Genomic DNA, 13,718 nt, shown 5'->3' on the forward strand with positions numbered 1-13,718 from the left:
AGTACAGAGGGTTAGGCTATGCTATAGTGCACCTACCTGATGCATCAGAAGGTGCGAGGCCCTTGCTAAATTCTGTGCACAGACTTTGAGATCTATGCTTTAGACTGTATCTAAACCTGCTCCAACATGGACTGACATTCTGGCCTACTTTCAGCCGATGCGACTTGTCTGTCGCTGAACAGTCGCTTTTTATGTATTCAGCACCTATGTATAATGTTGTAAAAATGCTCTAGAAGCTAAAGTCGCAGAAATGTCACACATATTTGGCCTGCAACTTTCTGTGCGACAAATTCAGACAGGAAAAATCAGTATAAATCCTTAGAAAATTATCCCCCAGTGTCTCCATCTGCTGGCGGTATTGAATAAGCATTGCTGCACTGATGGGGTATGCATTAGACGAAAAAAAAGAAGAAAAAGAAGAATAATACGCCCAGAAAAGAGGCGAAAAGGAGAAAAACGTAAAAAAACGTGAAAAAAAAGTAAGAGGAAGAGAAGGGAAAAAAAGGTGGAAATGGGTTTAAAAGTGATTTCGGCGGAGAAATATATATATATATATATATATATATATATATATATATATATATATATATATATATATACGCGCACACACACACATATATATAAACGTATTCTCCGTTGAGATATTGCAGCCGCTGCTGTGTCCAGGCCCAGGAGCCTTAGCACTGTGCTGTGATGTCACTCAATACCACTGACATCACTAGGTGTAAACAACATCTCTCCTTTGCTGTGTATGTGACTATGGAGCTGTTTGGTGATGTCGTCTATTATGGCCTTCATAGAAGCAACAGGAGATTGTTGCATCCATCTAGAACCCTCAGAACTACAGTGCTATGATGTCACTCACTTCCACAGGCCTTGCAGAGTGTAAACAACAACAACCCAGCTTTGTTGTGTATGTAACCATAGGGATTGTGATGTCACCTAGAACCTTCACAGCAGCGACAGCTTTATGAGGAGCATCAGCACTGCTCTGCCTGAGCAGAACCATCACCGCCATAGGTTGTCAAATAACCCGGATTTAACCCACACAGGTAAGTCCAATGGGGTGCAGGCATGTCCTCTATGCTTACAGCTTCCCGTGGGTGTTGGTTTGATACCGTTTGGGGACAGCCAAGGAGGCATCTGCAGGCAACAAAGGTAGGTGTGTGCTTGTGTGTGTGTTTCCTATGCAGATCCTAAGCCCAGTGTCACATGCAAGTAGGAGGAGTAAGAAGGGTTCCTGGCAAATCCGGGTTATGGATTGCATTTAAAAAGGCCCCGTGGGAGTGCAATGGGCCCCTGTCTTGCTGCTTAGCAATAATGGTATGGGTTTAGGTTCTGCTGTGTGTACTGGTGGTTGACTGCCCCCCAGCCCAGAGTGTGCATGGAAAATTGTCTGGCAGCCTCCCTGACAGCAAGCAGTGATAGTGCCCATGAAGGGGACCTTGTTGGGCCCGCCCCTTTCACGGTTATCGCTTCTCGGCCTTTTGGCTAAGATCAAGTGTAGTATCTGTTCTTATCAGTTTAATATCTGATACGTCCCCTATCTGGGGACCATATATTAAATGGATTTTTGAGAACGGGGGCCGATTTCGAAGCTTGCTTCCGTCGCCCTATGCATTGACCCGATATGGCAGTATCTTCGGGTACAGTGCACCACCCCCTTACAGGGTTAAAAAGAAAGATTCCTACTTTCATTGCTACCTGCTTGCTGGCTAGCCAGCTAGCCAGCCCTGTGGGCCTTGCTGCTGCTGCTGCTGCTGCTGCTGCAGCCAAAAAACAAAAGGTGGTGCTGCTGCTGCTTCTGCTGCTTCTGCTTGTGTCTGGCCGCTGTTGGAGCGTCCAGGCACAGGACTTCTGCTGCTGCTGACTAAATGGCCTCCTTAATTGGATCATTTGAGTAGCCAGCACACCTGTGCAGGTAGGGCATGACATGATAGGCAGCTGCCTTGATAGCGGGTGGGTGCTGAATGTTCCTAATTGACAAAATAAGATTAATGCTTATGAAGAAATATAAAATCTCATCCCTTCCCCAATATCGCGCCACACCCCTACCCCTTAATTCCCTGGTTGAACTTGATGGACATATGTCTTTTTTCGACCGTACTAACTATGTAACTATGTAACATAACATGGGGGGGTCTCCTGGCTGTTCACACAGGTGTGTCATTGCTGTACATTGACCATGCATTGCTTCTGTGGTATTGCAAAGGCAAAGACAAATGCTTCCAGCCATCCATTGCACTAATGGATTGGTCATCAGCTGGCTGTCTATGTCCCGCATCAATATAGACCAAAGTACAGAGGGTTAGGCTATGCTATAGTGCACCTACCTGATGCATCAGAAGGTGCGAGGCCCTTGCTAAATTCTGTGCACAGACTTTGAGATCTATGCTTTAGACTGTATCTAAACCTGCTCCAACATGGACTGACATTCTGGCCTACTTTCAGCCGATGCGACTTGTCTGTCGCTGAACAGTCGCTTTTTATGTATTCAGCACCTATGTATAATGTTGTAAAAATGCTCTAGAAGCTAAAGTCGCAGAAATGTCACACATATTTGGCCTGCAACTTTCTGTGCGACAAATTCAGACAGGAAAAATCAGTATAAATCCTTAGAAAATTATCCCCCAGTGTCTCCATCTGCTGGCGGTATTGAATAAGCATTGCTGCACTGATGGGGTATGCATTAGACGAAAAAAAAGAAGAAAAAGAAGAATAATACGCCCAGAAAAGAGGCGAAAAGGAGAAAAACGTAAAAAAACGTGAAAAAAAAGTAAGAGGAAGAGAAGGGAAAAAAAGGTGGAAATGGGTTTAAAAGTGATTTCGGCGGAGAAATATATATATATATATATATATATATATATATATATATATACGCGCACACACACACATATATATAAACGTATTCTCCGTTGAGATATTGCAGCCGCTGCTGTGTCCAGGCCCAGGAGCCTTAGCACTGTGCTGTGATGTCACTCAATACCACTGACATCACTAGGTGTAAACAACATCTCTCCTTTGCTGTGTATGTGACTATGGAGCTGTTTGGTGATGTCGTCTATTATGGCCTTCATAGAAGCAACAGGAGATTGTTGCATCCATCTAGAACCCTCAGAACTACAGTGCTATGATGTCACTCACTTCCACAGGCCTTGCAGAGTGTAAACAACAACAACCCAGCTTTGTTGTGTATGTAACCATAGGGATTGTGATGTCACCTAGAACCTTCACAGCAGCGACAGCTTTATGAGGAGCATCAGCACTGCTCTGCCTGAGCAGAACCATCACCGCCATAGGTTGTCAAATAACCCGGATTTAACCCACACAGGTAAGTCCAATGGGGTGCAGGCATGTCCTCTATGCTTACAGCTTCCCGTGGGTGTTGGTTTGATACCGTTTGGGGACAGCCAAGGAGGCATCTGCAGGCAACAAAGGTAGGTGTGTGCTTGTGTGTGTGTTTCCTATGCAGATCCTAAGCCCAGTGTCACATGCAAGTAGGAGGAGTAAGAAGGGTTCCTGGCAAATCCGGGTTATGGATTGCATTTAAAAAGGCCCCGTGGGAGTGCAATGGGCCCCTGTCTTGCTGCTTAGCAATAATGGTATGGGTTTAGGTTCTGCTGTGTGTACTGGTGGTTGACTGCCCCCCAGCCCAGAGTGTGCATGGAAAATTGTCTGGCAGCCTCCCTGACAGCAAGCAGTGATAGTGCCCATGAAGGGGACCTTGTTGGGCCCGCCCCTTTCACGGTTATCGCTTCTCGGCCTTTTGGCTAAGATCAAGTGTAGTATCTGTTCTTATCAGTTTAATATCTGATACGTCCCCTATCTGGGGACCATATATTAAATGGATTTTTGAGAACGGGGGCCGATTTCGAAGCTTGCTTCCGTCGCCCTATGCATTGACCCGATATGGCAGTATCTTCGGGTACAGTGCACCACCCCCTTACAGGGTTAAAAAGAAAGATTCCTACTTTCATTGCTACCTGCTTGCTGGCTAGCCAGCTAGCCAGCCCTGTGGGCCTTGCTGCTGCTGCTGCTGCTGCAGCCAAAAAACAAAAGGTGGTGCTGCTGCTGCTTCTGCTGCTTCTGCTTGTGTCTGGCCGCTGTTGGAGCGTCCAGGCACAGGACTTCTGCTGCTGCTGACTAAATGGCCTCCTTAATTGGATCATTTGAGTAGCCAGCACACCTGTGCAGGTAGGGCATGACATGATAGGCAGCTGCCTTGATAGCGGGTGGGTGCTGAATGTTCCTAATTGACAAAATAAGATTAATGCTTATGAAGAAATATAAAATCTCATCCCTTCCCCAATATCGCGCCACACCCCTACCCCTTAATTCCCTGGTTGAACTTGATGGACATATGTCTTTTTTCGACCGTACTAACTATGTAACTATGTAACATAACATGGGGGGGTCTCCTGGCTGTTCACACAGGTGTGTCATTGCTGTACATTGACCATGCATTGCTTCTGTGGTATTGCAAAGGCAAAGACAAATGCTTCCAGCCATCCATTGCACTAATGGATTGGTCATCAGCTGGCTGTCTATGTCCCGCATCAATATAGACCAAAGTACAGAGGGTTAGGCTATGCTATAGTGCACCTACCTGATGCATCAGAAGGTGCGAGGCCCTTGCTAAATTCTGTGCACAGACTTTGAGATCTATGCTTTAGACTGTATCTAAACCTGCTCCAACATGGACTGACATTCTGGCCTACTTTCAGCCGATGCGACTTGTCTGTCGCTGAACAGTCGCTTTTTATGTATTCAGCACCTATGTATAATGTTGTAAAAATGCTCTAGAAGCTAAAGTCGCAGAAATGTCACACATATTTGGCCTGCAACTTTCTGTGCGACAAATTCAGACAGGAAAAATCAGTATAAATCCTTAGAAAATTATCCCCCAGTGTCTCCATCTGCTGGCGGTATTGAATAAGCATTGCTGCACTGATGGGGTATGCATTAGACGAAAAAAAAAGAAGAAAAAGAAGAATAATACGCCCAGAAAAGAGGCGAAAAGGAGAAAAACGTAAAAAAACGTGAAAAAAAAGTAAGAGGAAGAGAAGGGAAAAAAAGGTGGAAATGGGTTTAAAAGTGATTTCGGCGGAGAAATATATATATATATATATATATATATATATATATATATATATATATATATATATATACGCGCACACACACACATATATATAAACGTATTCTCCGTTGAGATATTGCAGCCGCTGCTGTGTCCAGGCCCAGGAGCCTTAGCACTGTGCTGTGATGTCACTCAATACCACTGACATCACTAGGTGTAAACAACATCTCTCCTTTGCTGTGTATGTGACTATGGAGCTGTTTGGTGATGTCGTCTATTATGGCCTTCATAGAAGCAACAGGAGATTGTTGCATCCATCTAGAACCCTCAGAACTACAGTGCTATGATGTCACTCACTTCCACAGGCCTTGCAGAGTGTAAACAACAACAACCCAGCTTTGTTGTGTATGTAACCATAGGGATTGTGATGTCACCTAGAACCTTCACAGCAGCGACAGCTTTATGAGGAGCATCAGCACTGCTCTGCCTGAGCAGAACCATCACCGCCATAGGTTGTCAAATAACCCGGATTTAACCCACACAGGTAAGTCCAATGGGGTGCAGGCATGTCCTCTATGCTTACAGCTTCCCGTGGGTGTTGGTTTGATACCGTTTGGGGACAGCCAAGGAGGCATCTGCAGGCAACAAAGGTAGGTGTGTGCTTGTGTGTGTGTTTCCTATGCAGATCCTAAGCCCAGTGTCACATGCAAGTAGGAGGAGTAAGAAGGGTTCCTGGCAAATCCGGGTTATGGATTGCATTTAAAAAGGCCCCGTGGGAGTGCAATGGGCCCCTGTCTTGCTGCTTAGCAATAATGGTATGGGTTTAGGTTCTGCTGTGTGTACTGGTGGTTGACTGCCCCCCAGCCCAGAGTGTGCATGGAAAATTGTCTGGCAGCCTCCCTGACAGCAAGCAGTGATAGTGCCCATGAAGGGGACCTTGTTGGGCCCGCCCCTTTCACGGTTATCGCTTCTCGGCCTTTTGGCTAAGATCAAGTGTAGTATCTGTTCTTATCAGTTTAATATCTGATACGTCCCCTATCTGGGGACCATATATTAAATGGATTTTTGAGAACGGGGGCCGATTTCGAAGCTTGCTTCCGTCGCCCTATGCATTGACCCGATATGGCAGTATCTTCGGGTACAGTGCACCACCCCCTTACAGGGTTAAAAAGAAAGATTCCTACTTTCATTGCTACCTGCTTGCTGGCTAGCCAGCTAGCCAGCCCTGTGGGCCTTGCTGCTGCTGCTGCTGCTGCTGCTGCAGCCAAAAAACAAAAGGTGGTGCTGCTGCTGCTTCTGCTGCTTCTGCTTGTGTCTGGCCGCTGTTGGAGCGTCCAGGCACAGGACTTCTGCTGCTGCTGACTAAATGGCCTCCTTAATTGGATCATTTGAGTAGCCAGCACACCTGTGCAGGTAGGGCATGACATGATAGGCAGCTGCCTTGATAGCGGGTGGGTGCTGAATGTTCCTAATTGACAAAATAAGATTAATGCTTATGAAGAAATATAAAATCTCATCCCTTCCCCAATATCGCGCCACACCCCTACCCCTTAATTCCCTGGTTGAACTTGATGGACATATGTCTTTTTTCGACCGTACTAACTATGTAACTATGTAACATAACATGGGGGGGTCTCCTGGCTGTTCACACAGGTGTGTCATTGCTGTACATTGACCATGCATTGCTTCTGTGGTATTGCAAAGGCAAAGACAAATGCTTCCAGCCATCCATTGCACTAATGGATTGGTCATCAGCTGGCTGTCTATGTCCCGCATCAATATAGACCAAAGTACAGAGGGTTAGGCTATGCTATAGTGCACCTACCTGATGCATCAGAAGGTGCGAGGCCCTTGCTAAATTCTGTGCACAGACTTTGAGATCTATGCTTTAGACTGTATCTAAACCTGCTCCAACATGGACTGACATTCTGGCCTACTTTCAGCCGATGCGACTTGTCTGTCGCTGAACAGTCGCTTTTTATGTATTCAGCACCTATGTATAATGTTGTAAAAATGCTCTAGAAGCTAAAGTCGCAGAAATGTCACACATATTTGGCCTGCAACTTTCTGTGCGACAAATTCAGACAGGAAAAATCAGTATAAATCCTTAGAAAATTATCCCCCAGTGTCTCCATCTGCTGGCGGTATTGAATAAGCATTGCTGCACTGATGGGGTATGCATTAGACGAAAAAAAAGAAGAAAAAGAAGAATAATACGCCCAGAAAAGAGGCGAAAAGGAGAAAAACGTAAAAAAACGTGAAAAAAAAGTAAGAGGAAGAGAAGGGAAAAAAAGGTGGAAATGGGTTTAAAAGTGATTTCGGCGGAGAAATATATATATATATATATATATATATATATATATATATATACGCGCACACACACACATATATATAAACGTATTCTCCGTTGAGATATTGCAGCCGCTGCTGTGTCCAGGCCCAGGAGCCTTAGCACTGTGCTGTGATGTCACTCAATACCACTGACATCACTAGGTGTAAACAACATCTCTCCTTTGCTGTGTATGTGACTATGGAGCTGTTTGGTGATGTCGTCTATTATGGCCTTCATAGAAGCAACAGGAGATTGTTGCATCCATCTAGAACCCTCAGAACTACAGTGCTATGATGTCACTCACTTCCACAGGCCTTGCAGAGTGTAAACAACAACAACCCAGCTTTGTTGTGTATGTAACCATAGGGATTGTGATGTCACCTAGAACCTTCACAGCAGCGACAGCTTTATGAGGAGCATCAGCACTGCTCTGCCTGAGCAGAACCATCACCGCCATAGGTTGTCAAATAACCCGGATTTAACCCACACAGGTAAGTCCAATGGGGTGCAGGCATGTCCTCTATGCTTACAGCTTCCCGTGGGTGTTGGTTTGATACCGTTTGGGGACAGCCAAGGAGGCATCTGCAGGCAACAAAGGTAGGTGTGTGCTTGTGTGTGTGTTTCCTATGCAGATCCTAAGCCCAGTGTCACATGCAAGTAGGAGGAGTAAGAAGGGTTCCTGGCAAATCCGGGTTATGGATTGCATTTAAAAAGGCCCCGTGGGAGTGCAATGGGCCCCTGTCTTGCTGCTTAGCAATAATGGTATGGGTTTAGGTTCTGCTGTGTGTACTGGTGGTTGACTGCCCCCCAGCCCAGAGTGTGCATGGAAAATTGTCTGGCAGCCTCCCTGACAGCAAGCAGTGATAGTGCCCATGAAGGGGACCTTGTTGGGCCCGCCCCTTTCACGGTTATCGCTTCTCGGCCTTTTGGCTAAGATCAAGTGTAGTATCTGTTCTTATCAGTTTAATATCTGATACGTCCCCTATCTGGGGACCATATATTAAATGGATTTTTGAGAACGGGGGCCGATTTCGAAGCTTGCTTCCGTCGCCCTATGCATTGACCCGATATGGCAGTATCTTCGGGTACAGTGCACCACCCCCTTACAGGGTTAAAAAGAAAGATTCCTACTTTCATTGCTACCTGCTTGCTGGCTAGCCAGCTAGCCAGCCCTGTGGGCCTTGCTGCTGCTGCTGCTGCTGCTGCAGCCAAAAAACAAAAGGTGGTGCTGCTGCTGCTTCTGCTGCTTCTGCTTGTGTCTGGCCGCTGTTGGAGCGTCCAGGCACAGGACTTCTGCTGCTGCTGACTAAATGGCCTCCTTAATTGGATCATTTGAGTAGCCAGCACACCTGTGCAGGTAGGGCATGACATGATAGGCAGCTGCCTTGATAGCGGGTGGGTGCTGAATGTTCCTAATTGACAAAATAAGATTAATGCTTATGAAGAAATATAAAATCTCATCCCTTCCCCAATATCGCGCCACACCCCTACCCCTTAATTCCCTGGTTGAACTTGATGGACATATGTCTTTTTTCGACCGTACTAACTATGTAACTATGTAACATAACATGGGGGGGTCTCCTGGCTGTTCACACAGGTGTGTCATTGCTGTACATTGACCATGCATTGCTTCTGTGGTATTGCAAAGGCAAAGACAAATGCTTCCAGCCATCCATTGCACTAATGGATTGGTCATCAGCTGGCTGTCTATGTCCCGCATCAATATAGACCAAAGTACAGAGGGTTAGGCTATGCTATAGTGCACCTACCTGATGCATCAGAAGGTGCGAGGCCCTTGCTAAATTCTGTGCACAGACTTTGAGATCTATGCTTTAGACTGTATCTAAACCTGCTCCAACATGGACTGACATTCTGGCCTACTTTCAGCCGATGCGACTTGTCTGTCGCTGAACAGTCGCTTTTTATGTATTCAGCACCTATGTATAATGTTGTAAAAATGCTCTAGAAGCTAAAGTCGCAGAAATGTCACACATATTTGGCCTGCAACTTTCTGTGCGACAAATTCAGACAGGAAAAATCAGTATAAATCCTTAGAAAATTATCCCCCAGTGTCTCCATCTGCTGGCGGTATTGAATAAGCATTGCTGCACTGATGGGGTATGCATTAGACGAAAAAAAAGAAGAAAAAGAAGAATAATACGCCCAGAAAAGAGGCGAAAAGGAGAAAAACGTAAAAAAACGTGAAAAAAAAGTAAGAGGAAGAGAAGGGAAAAAAAGGTGGAAATGGGTTTAAAAGTGATTTCGGCGGAGAAATATATATATATATATATATATATATATATATATATATATATATACGCGCACACACACACATATATATAAACGTATTCTCCGTTGAGATATTGCAGCCACTGCTGTGTCCAGGCCCAGGAGCCTTAGCACTGTGCTGTGATGTCACTCAATACCACTGACATCACTAGGTGTAAACAACATCTCTCCTTTGCTGTGTATGTGACTATGGAGCTGTTTGGTGATGTCGTCTATTATGGCCTTCATAGAAGCAACAGGAGATTGTTGCATCCATCTAGAACCCTCAGAACTACAGTGCTATGATGTCACTCACTTCCACAGGCCTTGCAGAGTGTAAACAACAACAACCCAGCTTTGTTGTGTATGTAACCATAGGGATTGTGATGTCACCTAGAACCTTCACAGCAGCGACAGCTTTATGAGGAGCATCAGCACTGCTCTGCCTGAGCAGAACCATCACCGCCATAGGTTGTCAAATAACCCGGATTTAACCCACACAGGTAAGTCCAATGGGGTGCAGGCATGTCCTCTATGCTTACAGCTTCCCGTGGGTGTTGGTTTGATACCGTTTGGGGACAGCCAAGGAGGCATCTGCAGGCAACAAAGGTAGGTGTGTGCTTGTGTGTGTGTTTCCTATGCAGATCCTAAGCCCAGTGTCACATGCAAGTAGGAGGAGTAAGAAGGGTTCCTGGCAAATCCGGGTTATGGATTGCATTTAAAAAGGCCCCGTGGGAGTGCAATGGGCCCCTGTCTTGCTGCTTAGCAATAATGGTATGGGTTTAGGTTCTGCTGTGTGTACTGGTGGTTGACTGCCCCCCAGCCCAGAGTGTGCATGGAAAATTGTCTGGCAGCCTCCCTGACAGCAAGCAGTGATAGTGCCCATGAAGGGGACCTTGTTGGGCCCGCCCCTTTCACGGTTATCGCTTCTCGGCCTTTTGGCTAAGATCAAGTGTAGTATCTGTTCTTATCAGTTTAATATCTGATACGTCCCCTATCTGGGGACCATATATTAAATGGATTTTTGAGAACGGGGGCCGATTTCGAAGCTTGCTTCCGTCGCCCTATGCATTGACCCGATATGGCAGTATCTTCGGGTACAGTGCACCACCCCCTTACAGGGTTAAAAAGAAAGATTCCTACTTTCATTGCTACCTGCTTGCTGGCTAGCCAGCTAGCCAGCCCTGTGGGCCTTGCTGCTGCTGCTGCTGCTGCAGCCAAAAAACAAAAGGTGGTGCTGCTGCTGCTTCTGCTGCTTCTGCTTGTGTCTGGCCGCTGTTGGAGCGTCCAGGCACAGGACTTCTGCTGCTGCTGACTAAATGGCCTCCTTAATTGGATCATTTGAGTAGCCAGCACACCTGTGCAGGTAGGGCATGACATGATAGGCAGCTGCCTTGATAGCGGGTGGGTGCTGAATGTTCCTAATTGACAAAATAAGATTAATGCTTATGAAGAAATATAAAATCTCATCCCTTCCCCAATATCGCGCCACACCCCTACCCCTTAATTCCCTGGTTGAACTTGATGGACATATGTCTTTTTTCGACCGTACTAACTATGTAACTATGTAACATAACATGGGGGGGTCTCCTGGCTGTTCACACAGGTGTGTCATTGCTGTACATTGACCATGCATTGCTTCTGTGGTATTGCAAAGGCAAAGACAAATGCTTCCAGCCATCCATTGCACTAATGGATTGGTCATCAGCTGGCTGTCTATGTCCCGCATCAATATAGACCAAAGTACAGAGGGTTAGGCTATGCTATAGTGCACCTACCTGATGCATCAGAAGGTGCGAGGCCCTTGCTAAATTCTGTGCACAGACTTTGAGATCTATGCTTTAGACTGTATCTAAACCTGCTCCAACATGGACTGACATTCTGGCCTACTTTCAGCCGATGCGACTTGTCTGTCGCTGAACAGTCGCTTTTTATGTATTCAGCACCTATGTATAATGTTGTAAAAATGCTCTAGAAGCTAAAGTCGCAGAAATGTCACACATATTTGGCCTGCAACTTTCTGTGCGACAAATTCAGACAGGAAAAATCAGTATAAATCCTTAGAAAATTATCCCCCAGTGTCTCCATCTGCTGGCGGTATTGAATAAGCATTGCTGCACTGATGGGGTATGCATTAGACAAAAAAAAGAAGAAAAGGAAGAATAATACGCCCAGAAAAGAGGCGAAAAGGAGAAAAACGTAAAAAAAAGTGAAAAAAAAGTAAGAGGAAGAGAAGGGAAAAAAAGGTGGAAATGGGTTTAAAAGTGATTTCGGCGGAGAAATATATATATATATATATATATATATATATATATATATATATATATATATATACGCGCACACACACACATATATATAAACGTATTCTCCGTTGAGATATTGCAGCCGCTGCTGTGTCCAGGCCCAGGAGCCTTAGCACTGTGCTGTGATGTCACTCAATACCACTGACATCACTAGGTGTAAACAACATCTCTCCTTTGCTGTGTATGTGACTATGGAGCTGTTTGGTGATGTCGTCTATTATGGCCTTCATAGAAGCAACAGGAGATTGTTGCATCCATCTAGAACCCTCAGAACTACAGTGCTATGATGTCACTCACTTCCACAGGCCTTGCAGAGTGTAAACAACAACAACCCAGCTTTGTTGTGTATGTAACCATAGGGATTGTGATGTCACCTAGAACCTTCACAGCAGCGACAGCTTTATGAGGAGCATCAGCACTGCTCTGCCTGAGCAGAACCATCACCGCCATAGGTTGTCAAATAACCCGGATTTAACCCACACAGGTAAGTCCAATGGGGTGCAGGCATGTCCTCTATGCTTACAGCTTCCCGTGGGTGTTGGTTTGATACCGTTTGGGGACAGCCAAGGAGGCATCTGCAGGCAACAAAGGTAGGTGTGTGCTTGTGTGTGTGTTTCCTATGCAGATCCTAAGCCCAGTGTCACATGCAAGTAGGAGGAGTAAGAAGGGTTCCTGGCAAATCCGGGTTATGGATTGCATTTAAAAAGGCCCCGTGGGAGTGCAATGGGCCCCTGTCTTGCTGCTTAGCAATAATGGTATGGGTTTAGGTTCTGCTGTGTGTACTGGTGGTTGACTGCCCCCCAGCCCAGAGTGTGCATGGAAAATTGTCTGGCAGCCTCCCTGACAGCAAGCAGTGATAGTGCCCATGAAGGGGACCTTGTTGGGCCCGCCCCTTTCACGGTTATCGCTTCTCGGCCTTTTGGCTAAGATCAAGTGTAGTATCTGTTCTTATCAGTTTAATATCTGATACGTCCCCTATCTGGGGACCATATATTAAATGGATTTTTGAGAACGGGGGCCGATTTCGAAGCTTGCTTCCGTCGCCCTATGCATTGACCCGATATGGCAGTATCTTCGGGTACAGTGCACCACCCCCTTACAGGGTTAAAAAGAAAGATTCCTACTTTCATTGCTACCTGCTTGCTGGCTAGCCAGCTAGCCAGCCCTGTGGGCCTTGCTGCTGCTGCTGCTGCTGCAGCCAAAAAACAAAAGGTGGTGCTGCTGCTGCTTCTGCTGCTTCTGCTTGTGTCTGGCCGCTGTTGGAGCGTCCAGGCACAGGACTTCTGCTGCTGCTGACTAAATGGCCTCCTTAATTGGATCATTTGAGTAGCCAGCACACCTGTGCAGGTAGGGCATGACATGATAGGCAGCTGCCTTGATAGCGGGTGGGTGCTGAATGTTCCTAATTGACAAAATAAGATTAATGCTTATGAAGAAATATAAAATCTCATCCCTTCCCCAATATCGCGCCACACCCCTACCCCTTAATTCCCTGGTTGAACTTGATGGACATATGTCTTTTTTCGACCGTACTAACTATGTAACTATGTAACATAACATGGGGGGGTCTCCTGGCTGTTCACACAGGTGTGTCATTGCTGTACATTGACCATGCATTGCTTCTGTGGTATTGCAAAGGCAAAGACAAATGCTTCCAGCCATCCATTGCACTAATGGATTGGTCATCAGCTGGCTGTCTATGTCCCGCATCAATATAGACCAAAGTACAGAGGGTTAG

The 13,718-nt window shown here is 45.9% G+C and overlaps 6 non-coding genes across 6 annotated transcripts; all 6 read left to right on the top strand.

The window, feature by feature from the left end:
• The first annotated feature begins 1,471 nt into the window (after positions 1-1,471).
• On the top strand, positions 1,472-1,662 carry LOC130323214 (U2 spliceosomal RNA). Its single transcript, XR_008868569.1, has one exon. It is a non-coding gene; the product is annotated as a U2 spliceosomal RNA (small nuclear RNA).
• A 2,088-nt stretch (positions 1,663-3,750) lies between these two features.
• Positions 3,751-3,941, top strand: LOC130323226 (U2 spliceosomal RNA). Its single transcript, XR_008868580.1, has one exon. It is a non-coding gene; the product is annotated as a U2 spliceosomal RNA (small nuclear RNA).
• A 2,099-nt stretch (positions 3,942-6,040) lies between these two features.
• On the top strand, positions 6,041-6,231 carry LOC130323229 (U2 spliceosomal RNA). The gene has a single exon (XR_008868583.1). It is a non-coding gene; the product is annotated as a U2 spliceosomal RNA (small nuclear RNA).
• Positions 6,232-8,319: 2,088 nt separating this feature from the next.
• On the top strand, positions 8,320-8,510 carry LOC130323230 (U2 spliceosomal RNA). Its single transcript, XR_008868584.1, has one exon. It is a non-coding gene; the product is annotated as a U2 spliceosomal RNA (small nuclear RNA).
• A 2,089-nt stretch (positions 8,511-10,599) lies between these two features.
• LOC130323232 (U2 spliceosomal RNA) lies at positions 10,600-10,790 on the top strand. Its single transcript, XR_008868585.1, has one exon. It is a non-coding gene; the product is annotated as a U2 spliceosomal RNA (small nuclear RNA).
• A 2,093-nt stretch (positions 10,791-12,883) lies between these two features.
• Positions 12,884-13,074, top strand: LOC130323215 (U2 spliceosomal RNA). Its single transcript, XR_008868570.1, has one exon. It is a non-coding gene; the product is annotated as a U2 spliceosomal RNA (small nuclear RNA).
• Positions 13,075-13,718: the final 644 nt, after the last annotated feature.

This window comes from Hyla sarda, unplaced genomic scaffold (assembly GCF_029499605.1).
Source record: "Hyla sarda isolate aHylSar1 unplaced genomic scaffold, aHylSar1.hap1 scaffold_2443, whole genome shotgun sequence".
Classification (NCBI taxonomy): Eukaryota; Metazoa; Chordata; class Amphibia; order Anura; family Hylidae; genus Hyla; species Hyla sarda.